The sequence below is a fragment of the Crinia signifera genome, chromosome 3 (genome assembly GCF_055691185.1).
Source record: "Crinia signifera chromosome 3, ASM5569118v1, whole genome shotgun sequence".
NCBI lineage: Eukaryota > Metazoa > Chordata > Amphibia > Anura > Myobatrachidae > Crinia > Crinia signifera.
Window position 1 is genome coordinate 59,489,445 of NC_139219.1, and position 16,684 is coordinate 59,506,128.

Genomic DNA, 16,684 nt, shown 5'->3' on the forward strand with positions numbered 1-16,684 from the left:
CATCAAAAGATTCATAGATCCAGAGAAGCGACAGCCAGAGTCGGAGAAGCGTGATCCTGCGCCCTGGTGGCACCTGCTCCCCTCCCCCGCCACCACTGGGGCTGCAAAACTCTAGTTACGCAACTGCATCTTGCTATCGGAGCCTGCCGTGCCGAAGGGTAGCCGCCACGGAAAAGGAGAGAATGGGCAGGCCTCATGCAAAGGGGGTATTACCTTGTCTCTCCCTCTTCCCTGCACTGAAGAGATGCTGTGCACAGGATCATGGTATCTCTTCAGCGATCTCCTGTTCCCCAACTGCCCCCGTCCGTCCGCGGGACACTGTGTGTGTGATGTGCTATGTATATGTGTGTGCAATATGGGACACCGCTCCCAAATAATTTTTGCATTTGCCCCTTACATCTTTATTACTTACTATTTAACACGCTTGAAGCAAATGCTTCGAAAGCTAGTCTGCTACCATGTGATTGCTTCTGTGTTTGTGCATGTGTGAGAGAAAGAGATGTAGTTACACTCAACAGATGGCAGTGTTTCGGAGACACACAATCAGACACTAGACATATATATATAGATGATATAGATTTTTTATTTATTTTATTATTTAGTTATGTGTGTGAGAGAGCCTGGGGACTGGGTCTGCAGGAGGGGCCTGGGTCACGCTACCCCCCCCCCCCCAGCACCCCACCCCCGCGGTGTATGTAGCTGTGCGTGTGTGTATATGGTATGTGAATATATAGTTGTATGTGTTAGTGAGGAAAATGACAAGTACAGGGCACCGTCACCTGATAGGAACTTATGCCCACAAGGTAGCTATACACAGCAGCCATTAGGCATCGAGCATGTAAGTAAATAAAAAAGTATAATTAATTAATTAAGGGGGGGGGGGGGCGGGCCACTGCAGACGACATCCTGTCAGTGTATGAATTGAGGGTTGGGAGGTGGCCCTTTGAAAGGACAGCGCTGAGGAAGATGGGCAGGCAAGCAATAGAGGAATGAAGGTATTACAGCCTCAGCCAGTGTGACCTCTGACCTCTGTTTTCTCTGGAGTCACCTGGCTCTGCCCAGTCTTTAGCAGATTGTGATGTCATCACTTAGAACACAAATGCTATTCCAGTTGATGTTTGACATTCATGCAACTGGAAACCATCTGATACAGTCATGTTTACCTGTTGGAGAAAAAAGAAAGGTATATATGGAGAATAATTTTATTGTTCGGGAAATCGACTACAGGGGATTACCAGGGATGTTAATAGTATTGTATGTTTATTGGAATATTTATAACATATTCAATTTATAAATGATGTACTTACTTCTGTAATATATATGGATTTAATGTATATCCATTATGTTATGATACTTAAAAAAAAATTATATTACACACAGCACACTTTAGTATTCACATACATATCACAACACACCTCATTAATTAAAACATATTGGTATTGGTAACCATTTGAAACTATTCCTTATTTGGACATATATTTATCTATATTATTGTATTTTTTTTATAATTGTTCACTGGTTTAATTATTTCAGTTTATAGTAGATCTGAAATCTTTTTTTCACTTATTTTAGTGTGCACACACACACGCACACGTTCATATAATTGTGTAATGCATGCATTTATTCTCATTTTTATTCATATACATCAGTACAGTATTTGACGACTTTCTATACCCTACAAGCTTGATTCCATCTTAGTAATTATACGTATTAAAGGGGGACCTGCATGTGCATATAACCAGTGGCACCAATAGAGGAGGTTGTAATTACCCGGGTCCAGGTCTGATGGAGGGGGGGAACTGGGGCCCCGGTACCTGGCAGCTGCAGCAGCTCTTCTCCGCCCAGCACATGCTGCTGTGTGCTTGGCGGCAGTGTGGCCAGTGAGGAGCTTAGTGTAATATCGTTTCTGTATTTTAGTATAAGGGTGTACAGCTCCTGCAATTAGGTCACGCCCCCTGAATAAGTAGCTGGGCCAGATGAGACTCTTTACTGCCCTATTCATAGCTCCATGAACCATCTACTTACAAATATTGACATTAGAGTTCATTATAAATTTCTAATCAGATTATAATGTGTTCTACCCTCCTTCCTCCCTACCACCTCCCTGTCTTTCTTTACCACATCCCCCATCTTTCTTTACCACCTCCAGCCTCTCCACTACATGCAACACCTCCCCCATGTACTACAGCACCTAGTACTGTGCTAAATCTATCTAATGCCACCTCAATAAGTACAGCTGCTGCACCACCACCACCATGTGCAGCACCCAAAGCAGCACATGCCATACGTGCCAATGGAGCACCTGTTGCACCTTCAACTGTGCCACCACCAACACCTGCAGAACCGCCATCTTCTGCAATACCCTCGTCTCGTGCAAAAACTGGACTACCAGAAATGAAGGCTGCTCTCCTAAAAATATATCTACAATGTGTAATAAACAATCCATCATCCAAGCCATTCCGAGCTGTGACCTATACTGGTATCCCCCCTTCCCCACTGGCATTACCGCCTACTCCACTACCTCCCCGTCCTACTCCTCCTCCGCCCATACCACCTCGTAAAACACTTCCAACAACTTCCGCCCTGGTATTCTGGCCTCCACGTCCTACTCCCCCTCCCCCCCTTGCTCAGTAAACCCCTTTAACTCCCTCTTTTATCCTCACTCCACTGCTTCCACCCCATTTTGCTCCCTCCTACCCTTTACACCTCATGCTGCTCCCACTGCACACGACCCTAGGGGTACAGTTCAGGGTAGAAGGGGTAATACAAGGGGTAAAGGAGGGTAGAATAAAGTCAAGCACTGTGCTTGACTTTATTCTACCCTCCTTTACCCCTTGTATTACCCCTTCTACCCTGAACTGTACCCCTAGTGGCATTTTGTGGGAATTTGGAGAAGCAGCCCAGGGTTGGAGGAAGCAATACAGAGTAGAAGCAGTGGAGCGAGAGCAACATAGGGTAGAAGGGTTAAAGCAAGGGGTAATAAGAGGTAGAAAAGAGTCTATATGACTCTGTTCTACCTCCCATTACCTCTTGATGTACCCCTCCGCCCTGCGCTGCAACCCCCCCCCAAAAAAAATAATGTGCTGCACCATCATGCACTACACCCTCTCCCCAGGCATACGGAAGGCTTTTCCTACCCCCCCCCCCCCCCAACCTGATTAGGAACCGGACGCTCTTCGCTGGAACAACTGCACGATGATGGCAACCGAGCAGATCTTTAAGGTAACTTTTTACAAGAGTATTTACTATAATACTGTATTGCATGTCGACCTTTTGGGCTAGACTTATTGAAAGTCTATCTAGACCTATAGATCTAATCGACCGGAACTACTTCCAAGGTCCACCCACATGCTCCCCTATTTCTGCTGATAAGTTCATTGACTGGGTGTCATTCACAGCTATGCTCCATAAAAGGGGTGGGGAACCTTTTTTGTTGCAAGGTCCATTTACCATGTGTAAAAAACCTTCCGGGGCCATATGCATATAAGCCACTTTCAAATCCCAGGCACCGGCTGGCAGCGTCACCCATTCCGTCCCATGCTCCGGCTGCTGCTGAAGACTCCTCTCGCGAGATCTCCCCCTTCCTTGAAGCCCGGGCAAGCCGTTGGGCGGCCATTAAAAATGGACACGGGGGGGGGGGGGCGCGTTTACGGCCCACAGGCCAGAGGTTCCCCACCGCTGCTCTATACTCACATCCTCATATATGTCTGCATACATTGAAAGGTAACCACTTCTTCGTCCTCTATTGAGCAGAGCACTGAATATGTTGCTGTCAGGATACCAATGGGAAAATAACATGTATTAGGAACCTGACGCTCTTCGCTGGAACAACTGTGCACGATGATGGCAGCCAAGCAGATCTTTAAAGTAACGTTTTACAAGAGTATTTATTATTTCTTATAAAACTGTATTGCATGTATTATTGTACTGTATAGCATGTATTATTATACTGTATAGCATGTATTATTATACTGTATAGCATGTATTATACTGTATAGCATGTATTATTATACTGTATTGCATGTGTTATTATACTGTATAGCATGTATTATTATACTGTATTGCATGTATTATTATACTGTATAGCATGTATTATTATACTGTATAGCATGTATCATTATACTGTATAGCATGTGTTATTATACTGTATAGCATGTGTTATTATACTGTATTGCATGTATTATTATACTGTATTGCATGTACTATTATACTGTATTGCATGTATTATTATACTGTATAGCATGTATTATTATTCTGTATTGCATGTGTTATTATACTGTATAGCATGTATTATTATACTGTATAGCATGTATCATTATACTGTATAGCATGTGTTATTATACTGTATAGCATGTATTATTATACTGTATAGCATGTATTGTTATACTGTATAGCATGTACTATTATACTGTATAGCATGTACTATTATACTGTATAGCATGTATTATTATACTGTATAGCATGTATTATTATACTGTATAGCATGTATTATTACCATTGAAAATGGACGGGGGGGGGGGGGGGGGGGGGGCGTTTACGGCCCACAGGCCAGAGGTTCCCCACCGCTGCTCTATACTCACATCCTCACATTTCAGGCTCTTTCAGTCCTGTGCATAAACGTCATGTTGCTGTGGGCAACCAATCAGAATCAACTTATTTATTTAGCACCTTCTAGAAGGTAATAGATAGAATCTGATTGGTTGCCCATAGAAACATCCCATCTGAAACAGAACTCCCATCTTAGTTAATAAACCCCATTGAGTCTACTACATACGTCTCAGAAAACATGGCCCTGTCTGCATATATTGAAAGGTAACCACTTCTTTGTCCTCTATTGATCAGAGCACTGAAAACATTGCTGTCAGGATACCAATGGGAAAATAAAATGTATTAGGAACCTGACGCTCTTCGCTGGAACAACTGTGCACGATGATGGCAGCCAAGCAGATCTTTAAAGTAACGTTTTACAAGAGTATTTATTATTTCTTATAAAACTGTATTGCATGTGTTATTGTACTGTATAGCATGTATTATACTGTATAGCATGTATCATTATACTGTATAGCATGTATTATACTGTATAGCATGTATCATTATACTGTATAGCATGTATTATACTGTATAGCATGTATTATTATACTGTATTGCATGTATTATACTGTATAGCATGTATTATACTGTATAGCATGTATCATTATACTGTATAGCATGTATTATACTGTATAGCATGTATCATTATACTGTATAGCATGTATTATAATTTATTATACTGTATAGCATGTATCATTATACTGTATAGCATGTATTATTGTACTGTATAGCATGTATCATTATACTGTATAGCATGTATTATAATTTATTATACTGTATAGCATGTATTATAATTTATTATACTGTATAGCATGTATTATACTGTATAGCATGTATTATTGTACTGTATAGCATGTATCATTATACTGTATAGCATGTATTATTGTACTGTATAGCATGTATTATTGTACTGTATAGCATGTATTATACTGTATAGCATGTATCATTATACTGTATTGCATGTATTATTATACTGTATTGCATGTACTATTATACTGTATAGCATGTGTTATTACCATTGAAAATGGACACGGGGGGGGGGGGGGGGGGGGCGTTTACGGCCCACAGGCCAGAGGTTCCCCACCGCTGCTCTATACCTCTATACTCACATCCTCACATTTCAGGCTCTTTCAGTCCTGTGCATAAACGTCATGTTGCTGTGGGCAACCAATCAGAATCAACTTATTTATTTAGCACCTTCTAGAAGGTAATAGATAGAATCTGATTGGTTGCCCATAGAAACATCCCATGTGAAACAGAACTCCCATCTTAGTTAATAAACCCCATTGAGTCTACTACATACGTCTCAGAAAACATGGCCCTGTCTGCATATATTGAAAGGTAACCACTTCTTCGTCCTCTATTGAGCAGAGCACTGAATATGTTGCTGTCAGGATACCAATGGGAAAATAAAATGTATTAGGAACCTGACGCTCTTCGCTGGAACAACTGTGCACGATGATGGCAGCCAAGCAGATCTTTAAAGTAACGTTTTACAAGAGTATTTATTATTTCTTATAAAACTGTATTGCATGTGTTATTGTACTGTATAGCATGTATCATTATACTGTATAGCATGTATCATTATACTGTATAGCATGTATTATTATACTGTAAAGCATGTATTATACTGTATAGCATGTATTATACTGTATAGCATGTATCATTATACTGTATAGCATGTATTATACTGTATAGCATGTATTATACTGTATAGCATGTATCATTATACTGTATAGCATGTATTATTATACTGTATAGCATGTATTATACTGTATAGCATGTATTATACTGTATAGCATGTATCATTATACTGTATAGCATGTATTATACTGTATAGCATGTATCATTATACTGTATAGCATGTATTATTATACTGTATTGCATGTATTATACTGTATAGCATGTATCATTATACTGTATAGCATGTATTATTATACTGTAAAGCATGTATTATACTGTATAGCATGTATTATACTGTATAGCATGTATCATTATACTGTATAGCATGTATTATACTGTATAGCATGTATTATACTGTATAGCATGTATCATTATACTGTATAGCATGTATTATTATACTGTATTGCATGTATCATTATACTGTATAGCATGTATTATACTGTATAGCATGTATTATACTGTATAGCATGTATCATTATACTGTATAGCATGTATTATACTGTATAGCATGTATCATTATACTGTATAGCATGTATTATTATACTGTATTGCATGTATTATACTGTATAGCATGTATCATTATACTGTATAGCATGTATTATACTGTATAGCATGTATCATTATACTGTATAGCATGTATTATACTGTATAGCATGTATTATACTGTATAGCATGTATCATTATACTGTATAGCATGTATTATACTGTATAGCATGTATCATTATACTGTATAGCATGTATTATACTGTATAGCATGTATTATTATACTGTATTGCATGTATTATACTGTATAGCATGTATTATACTGTATAGCATGTATTATTATACTGTATAGCATGTATTATACTGTATAGCATGTATCATTATACTGTATAGCATGTATTATACTGTATAGCATGTATTATACTGTATAGCATGTATCATTATACTGTATAGCATGTATTATAATTTATTATACTGTATAGCATGTATCATTATACTGTATAGCATGTATTATTGTACTGTATAGCATGTATTATTGTACTGTATAGCATGTATTATGCTGTATAGCATGTATCATTATACTGTATAGCATGTATTATTATACTGTATTGCATGTATTATTATACTGTATTGCATGTCCTGTGCATAAACGTCATGTTGCTGTGGGCAACCAATCAGAATCAACTTATTTATTTAGCACCTTCTAGAAGGTAATAGATAGAATCTGATTGGTTGCCCATAGAAACATCCCATGTGAAACAGAACTCCCATCTTAGTTAATAAACCCCATTGAGTCTACTACATACGTCTCAGAAAACATGGCCCTGTCTGCATATATTGAAAGGTAACCACTTCTTCGTCCTCTATTGAGCAGAGCACTGAATATGTTGCTGTCAGGATACCAATGGGAAAATAAAATGTATTAGGAACCTGACGCTCTTCGCTGGAACAACTGTGCACGATGATGGCAGCCAAGCAGATCTTTAAAGTAACGTTTTACAAGAGTATTTATTATTTCTTATAAAACTGTATTGCATGTGTTATTGTACTGTATAGCATGTATCATTATACTGTATAGCATGTATCATTATACTGTATAGCATGTATTATTATACTGTAAAGCATGTATTATACTGTATAGCATGTATTATACTGTATAGCATGTATCATTATACTGTATAGCATGTATTATACTGTATAGCATGTATTATACTGTATAGCATGTATCATTATACTGTATAGCATGTATTATTATACTGTATTGCATGTATCATTATACTGTATAGCATGTATTATACTGTATAGCATGTATTATACTGTATAGCATGTATCATTATACTGTATAGCATGTATTATACTGTATAGCATGTATCATTATACTGTATAGCATGTATTATTATACTGTATTGCATGTATTATACTGTATAGCATGTATCATTATACTGTATAGCATGTATTATTATACTGTAAAGCATGTATTATACTGTATAGCATGTATTATACTGTATAGCATGTATCATTATACTGTATAGCATGTATTATACTGTATAGCATGTATTATACTGTATAGCATGTATCATTATACTGTATAGCATGTATCATTATACTGTATAGCATGTATTATTATACTGTATTGCATGTATCATTATACTGTATAGCATGTATTATACTGTATAGCATGTATTATACTGTATAGCATGTATCATTATACTGTATAGCATGTATTATACTGTATAGCATGTATCATTATACTGTATAGCATGTATTATTATACTGTATTGCATGTATTATACTGTATAGCATGTATCATTATACTGTATAGCATGTATTATACTGTATAGCATGTATCATTATACTGTATAGCATGTATTATACTGTATAGCATGTATTATACTGTATAGCATGTATCATTATACTGTATAGCATGTATTATACTGTATAGCATGTATCATTATACTGTATAGCATGTATTATACTGTATAGCATGTATTATTATACTGTATTGCATGTATTATACTGTATAGCATGTATTATACTGTATAGCATGTATTATTATACTGTATAGCATGTATTATACTGTATAGCATGTATCATTATACTGTATAGCATGTATTATACTGTATAGCATGTATTATACTGTATAGCATGTATCATTATACTGTATAGCATGTATTATAATTTATTATACTGTATAGCATGTATCATTATACTGTATAGCATGTATTATTGTACTGTATAGCATGTATTATTGTACTGTATAGCATGTATTATGCTGTATAGCATGTATCATTATACTGTATAGCATGTATTATTATACTGTATTGCATGTATTATTATACTGTATTGCATGTCCTGTGCATAAACGTCATGTTGCTGTGGGCAACCAATCAGAATCAACTTATTTATTTAGCACCTTCTAGAAGGTAATAGATAGAATCTGATTGGTTGCCCATAGAAACATCCCATGTGAAACAGAACTCCCATCTTAGTTAATAAACCCCATTGAGTCTACTACATACGTCTCAGAAAACATGGCCCTGTCTGCATATATTGAAAGGTAACCACTTCTTCGTCCTCTATTGAGCAGAGCACTGAATATGTTGCTGTCAGGATACCAATGGGAAAATAAAATGTATTAGGAACCTGACGCTCTTCGCTGGAACAACTGTGCACGATGATGGCAGCCAAGCAGATCTTTAAAGTAACGTTTTACAAGAGTATTTATTATTTCTTATAAAACTGTATTGCATGTGTTATTGTACTGTATAGCATGTATCATTATACTGTATAGCATGTATTATTATACTGTAAAGCATGTATTATACTGTATAGCATGTATTATACTGTATAGCATGTATCATTATACTGTATAGCATGTATTATACTGTATAGCATGTATTATACTGTATAGCATGTATCATTATACTGTATAGCATGTATCATTATACTGTATAGCATGTATTATTATACTGTATTGCATGTATCATTATACTGTATAGCATGTATTATACTGTATAGCATGTATTATACTGTATAGCATGTATCATTATACTGTATAGCATGTATTATACTGTATAGCATGTATCATTATACTGTATAGCATGTATTATTATACTGTATTGCATGTATTATACTGTATAGCATGTATCATTATACTGTATAGCATGTATTATTATACTGTAAAGCATGTATTATACTGTATAGCATGTATTATACTGTATAGCATGTATCATTATACTGTATAGCATGTATTATACTGTATAGCATGTATTATACTGTATAGCATGTATCATTATACTGTATAGCATGTATCATTATACTGTATAGCATGTATTATTATCAGCGGTGTAGCTAGGTGCCATGCTGCCCGGAGCAAGGGCATATTTCACGCCCCCCCCCGGTAATGAATTGGGGGCGTGGCTAACAGAATCTGCTGCACTATATAAGAACCTGTAATGGAATCTGCTGCGCTATATAAGACACTAATGGAATCTGCTGCGCTGTATAAGACACTGTGACGGAATCTGCTGCGCTATATAAGACACTGTAACGGAATCTGCTGCGCTGTATAAGACACTGTGACGGAATCTGCTGCGCTATATAAGACACTGTAACGGAACCTGCTGTGCTATATAAGACGCTGTAACGGAATCTGCTGCACTACATAAGACACTGTAACATAATCTGCAGCACTATATAAGACGCTGTAACGGAATCTTCTGCGCTATATAAGACACTGTAACAGAATCTGCTGCGCTATATAAGACACTGTAACGGAATCTGCTGCGCCATATAAGACACTGTAACGGAATCTGCTGCGCTATATAAGACACTATAACGGAATCTGCTGCGCTATATAAGACGCTGTGACGGAATCTGCTGCGCTATATAAGACGCTGTAACGGAATCTGCTGCGCTATATAAGACACTGTAACGGAATCTGCTGCGCTATATAAGAGGCTGTAACGGAATCTGCTGCGCTATATAAGACACTAACGGAATCTGCTGCTATATAAGACACTGTAACGGAATCTGCTGCGCTATATAAGAGGCTGTAACGGAATCTGCTGCGCTATATAAGACACTAACGGAATCTGCTGCTATATAAGACACTGTAACGGAATCTGCTGCGCTATATAAGACACTAACGGAATCTGCTGCGCTATATAAGACACTGTGATGGAATCTGCTGCGCTATATAAGACACTGTAACGGAATCTGCTGCGCTATATATTATACACTGTAACGGAAGCTGCTGCGCTATATAAGACGCTGTAACGGAATCTGCTGCGCTATATAACATAATGTAACGGAATCTGCTGCGCTATATAAGACACTGTAACGGAATCTGCTGCGCTATATAATACACTGTAACGGAATCTGCTGCGCTATATAAGACACTGTAACGGAATCTGCTGCGCTATATAAGACACTGTAACGGAATCTGCTGCGCTATATAAGACACTGTGACGGAATCTGCTGCGCTATATAAGACACTGTGACGGAATCTGCTGCGCTATATAAGACACTGTGACGGAATCTGCTGCTCTATATAAGACGCTGTAACGGAATCTGCTGCGCTATATAAGACACTGTAACGGAATCTGCTGCGCTATATAAGACACTGTAACGGAATCTGCTGCGCTATATAAGACACTGTAACGGAATCTGCTGCGCTATATAAGACACTGTAACGGAATCTTCTGTGCTATATAAGACACTGTAACGGAATCTGCTGCGCTATATAAGACACTGTAACGGAATCTGCTGCGCTATATAAGACACTGTAACGGAATCTGCTGCGCTATATAAGACACTGTGACGGAATCTGCTGCGCTATATAAGACACTGTAACGGAATCTGCTGCGCTATATAAGACACTGTGACGGAATCTGCTGCGCTATATAAGACACTGTGACGGAATCTGATGCGCCATATAACATGCTGTAATGGAATTTGCTGCGCTATATAACAACCTATAAGACACTGAGGCACAAGCATCATTATAGTTACCCTGAGGACCCCCAGACTGCTTACCTATTCCTGCACACCTCTAGGACTGAAGCACTGTGTCCAAGATTTCATGGGACCCCCAGAATGAAGCCCCCAGGCCAGGCAGCTGTTGTGACTTCAATAACCTTCCTCATGTTGTCTGACTGCTGCAAACGCCTGTCACATGTGGGAGGAGCATATGAACTCTGATCAGGCAGACAGCTGAGCACAGGCTGCGGATAAGAGGAGCAGACGAGAGAGACCTCCTTAACCCCAGTGACAGCTGGACCAGGCCATGGTGTGTGCACCGGGCACCTCCTCCCTTGCAGCAGCAGCAGCAGCTCCTGAGCCTCCGGAGTCTGTACTTTCGGATCTTCAATCCGCCGCTGAAGACCCCGTCGGCGCTGGGCAGGGCAGACGCCGGAACTGCGCACGCTGCCCGTTAGTATAGTACAATGATTCACAGTACTATACTAATGGGCAGCGTGCGCATCGCCGGCGGCTGCCATGATGCTTGAACTTTTGCAGACCGCAGGGGGGGCGGGCCGGCGGCACCATGAGCTCCGGTGGCTCCGCCCTCCCTACGCCTCTGGTATGGAGTGTTGCTGCGCTGCTCGGAAGCCGGACCGAGCAGCAGCAGGGCAGGAGGCAGGCAACGGGAAGGGCAGCCGCTGGCACACGCTGCCCCCCGTTAGTGTATGGTGATCAGGCAGGGATCATTTGCGGAGGGGGGGCGGGCCGGCGGCGCCATTCCACCAATCGGCGCCCGGAGCAGGAGCTCCGGTGGCTCCGCCCTCCCTACGCCTCTGATTATTATACTGTATTGCATGTATCATTATACTGTATAGCATGTATTATACTGTATAGCATGTATTATACTGTATAGCATGTATCATTATACTGTATAGCATGTATTATACTGTATAGCATGTATCATTATACTGTATAGCATGTATTATTATACTGTATTGCATGTATTATACTGTATAGCATGTATCATTATACTGTATAGCATGTATTATACTGTATAGCATGTATCATTATACTGTATAGCATGTATTATACTGTATAGCATGTATTATACTGTATAGCATGTATCATTATACTGTATAGCATGTATTATACTGTATAGCATGTATCATTATACTGTATAGCATGTATTATACTGTATAGCATGTATTATTATACTGTATTGCATGTATTATACTGTATAGCATGTATTATACTGTATAGCATGTATTATTATACTGTATAGCATGTATTATACTGTATAGCATGTATCATTATACTGTATAGCATGTATTATAATTTATTATACTGTATAGCATTTATCATTATACTGTATAGCATGTATTATTGTACTGTATAGCATGTATTATTGTACTGTATAGCATATACTATACTGTATAGCATGTATCATTATACTGTATAGCATGTATTATACTGTATTGCATGTATTATTATACTGTATTGCATGTACTATAATACTGTATAGCATGTATTATTACCATTGAAAATGGACACGGGGGGGGGGGGGGGGGGGGGGCGTTTACAGCCCACAGGCCAGAGGTTCCCCACCGCTGCTCTATACTCACATTTCAGGCTCTTTCAGTCCTGTGCATAAACGTCATGTTGCTGTGGGCTGCCAATCAGAATCAACTTATTTATTTAGCACCTTCTAGAAGGTAATAGATAGAATCTGATTGGTTGCCCATAGAAACATCCCATCTGAAACAGAACTCCCATCTTAGTTAATAAACCCCATTGAGTCTACTACATACGTCTCAGAAAACATGGCCCTGTCTGCATATATTGAAAGGTAACTACTTCTTCGTCCTCTATTGAGCAGAGCACTGAATATGTTGCTGTCAGGATACCAATGGGAAAATAAAATGTATTAGGAACCTGACGCTCTTCGCTGGAACAACTGTGCACGATGATGGCAGCCAAGCAGATCTTTAAAGTAACGTTTTACAAGAGTATTTATTATTATACTGTATTGCATGTGTTATTATACTGTATAGCATGTATTATTATACTGTATTGCATGTATTATTATACTGTATTGCATGTATCATTATACTGTATAGCATGTATTATTATACTGTATAGCATGTACTATTATACTGTATTGCATATACTATTATATTGTATTGCATGTATTATTATACTGTATAGCATGTATTATTAATGGTCTAATCTGGACCTACTGTATAGATTTAATGGACGGAACCACTTCCAAGGTCCACCCACATGCTCCCCTATTTCTGCTGATAAGTTCATTGACTGGGTGTCATTCACATCTCTGCTCTATACTTACATCCTCACATTTCAGGCTCTTTTCATGTTGCTATGGACCATGGTGGGAATTGAACCAGTGACCTCAGAGCTGTGAGGCAGTAATGCAAACCAATTCACCATCCGTGCCACCTTTCATTATCTTTTATGTATAAAGCACGTTATATGTATAAAGCATGTTATACAAGCAGTCACTTCTGTTTGTACCATGTACCAGCATTGGGTGTCCCTCATTTATTTTTATTTTGTTTAACCTTTTGAGTGCCAAGTGAATTTGTCCAAATAGGAGTGAAAATTGCCCAGCAAATCATAATGACCTGTAATGTTTACCTTATATAGGAAATATAGTCCTTTTTTACACAAAAAAATGTTATTTAAATTTACAGTGTATAACAAATGGGAGCGACACTCGCTTTTATAGCGGGTCATTTGTACATTTCTCACAGATGTTGGCACATAAAGGGTTAAAAAACAAATGAACATTTCACATGATTTCAACATTGATATCTGGGTGCTGTGCAGGAGGACAATTATGGGGGTAGAGGAAGCCATTATACTATATTAGCAATACTGTACATGCACAGTATATTATGTACAGTGCAAATCCTTCTGAATGACAATACAATGTCACTTGTCATATGTCAGGCTTGGTGATCCATATCAGGTGGGCCGGGGACTGAACATTTGACGGGCGACAAGCTGTGGAGAGAGCAAGAGAGGCCTGTTAGTAGGGTAGGGGGTGGATGTATATGGTTGAGGTAAGGAAGGAGGGCTGACATGGATACGAGTCTTAAGGAGCCCATACACACTCCGTTCCTGCTCCGTCCATTCTGTACTATGAGATGAATGCTCCCGCGCATCTCATAGTACAGTACAAAAAGTATGTGCTGCACATACTTTTTGTACTAGCTTTACATCTTATCGCATCGCATTGCATGCACAAGGCATGCAATGCGATACGATGTGTACTTTAAAAGTACAGAACGGACGCCCAGAACGGAGCGTGTATGGGCTCCTTTACTTTCTTCTTTGCCCCTGCGGCATTCGCCAGCTGGAGCCTCGGGACAGGGGCACCTCTCCCAAAAATCCTGCAAAGGGTAGCCCATAGGTCACTGTAGACTAATGTCATCCAGAGATGGCCTTAGCTGCTGGGGCCAAGCTTTGTAAAACCTATGGGGGCTGCAGCTGCTGTTAGAAATAAAGGGGCTGTGTCATATATCGCCTGTGGTCCCCTGATATCTGGATGCAAATAATCATTAATACATAGGCCCCTTAGGGAGAAGTGAGCAGGAACACCGGGGCTTCTGTCCTATTAGGTACAATATAGGTACATTATAGAACTCCTGTAGAATACATTGTTACATATAAACATTTATTTCCCAGTTCACCTTATACCAATTAGTGTTCTACTCAGCATTAGGCCACATATCCTGGCGGCGGGGAACGGGATACATCAAATGCAGAAGAACCACATGCGATGTATGCATGAACTGGGGTTCACACATGCACGTAAAGAGCAGGAGTACCCACCACCGCAGTCACTGTATACAGGGCAGGGCATGACCAATGTGTTCTAGGCAAGATTCTTGCTTATGTGCCCCTGTATGGGTCCCTTTGCACACATAAACGGTGAGCACATGCTCCAGGGTATGGTCTCACAAAATGGTTGTGTTCTTATGACAGCGGGTGAGTGGGGAGGCAGAGGGTGTCAGTTGGGCTGTTGGGAAGGTTCCAAGGGTATAGACACCTTGTTTGAACCCTACTTTGTGGTTATTGGGAGTACCCTTTAAGAGGAGGTGTGGGGGTAAAATAAGGAAACGGGGGGTGGGGGGGAGCAAGAGGAGCAAGAAGTAAAAACTCCACCTTCCGTGAAAACCCTTTATATTACGGGAACAAAGGAAAGCATCATATTTGTCATAATGGAGCAGTTGGGATATGAAACGTTTTAAATCAAGCAAGGTGGGGGTACATCTAGATAGATACATAATTTAAGATTTAATTTCTTAGCCGCAGTGACCAGAATAGCTAGAAAAGGTATTACCAGCCATTGGGGAGTGTTAAGATTCCATACATCACATTTAGCAAACATCAAAGGGAGGGGGTGTAAGGTAACTCTCAGAGAAAAGAGAACATTTATATGGTTAATGATCTAACACCAAAATATTTTAATGTGCCCGCAGGACCATAGGTTTTGGAAAAATATCGCAGAGTGGTACCCGCAATTGGGCATCTCCCAGAATCATCAAGAACAAAAGGACGTCTCTTACTTTTGGAAACAAAGGCATTGTACAACGTCTTCATATGCGTTTCCTGTAAGGAAGATGACCGGAGAGTTTTCTCTTGATACATAATAATCTGTCCTTTTGGCAAAATAAAGGGATATCTGATGCCCATTGAATAAGTGTTTGTGTCCAAATTTTTGGTGTCAAAGGTTTGAGAAGTTCTCTATATATTAATCTAGTTTCAATTTTTTTCAGAAGAAATTTCTGTATAATACTGTGTAATGGGTCCAGGGGGAATGAATGAGGGAAGTATTTGGGAGTGAAGAAATATAATGAAATAGTAGCATTATGGTATGCATACTATGGTTGGGTAGTACAACATTTTATTTGAATTTGCTAAAAAGACAAGAGCTTGC

At 39.1% G+C, this 16,684-nt stretch overlaps 1 long non-coding RNA gene across 2 annotated transcripts; it reads left to right on the forward strand.

Annotated features, from left to right (window-relative positions):
- The first annotated feature begins 1,133 nt into the window (after positions 1–1,133).
- LOC146063473 (uncharacterized) lies at positions 1,134–16,441 on the forward strand. 2 transcript variants are annotated; one of them, XR_014471582.1, is made up of 8 exons: positions 1,134–1,183; positions 3,754–3,867; positions 4,843–4,956; positions 5,962–6,075; positions 7,631–7,744; positions 9,344–9,457; positions 13,598–13,711; positions 16,227–16,441. It is a non-coding gene; the product is annotated as an uncharacterized LOC146063473 (long non-coding RNA). The 2 variants fall into 2 exon arrangements; XR_014471581.1 differs by lacking the exon at positions 1,134–1,183 and adding an exon at positions 2,996–3,222.
- The last annotated feature ends 243 nt before the right edge of the window (positions 16,442–16,684 follow it).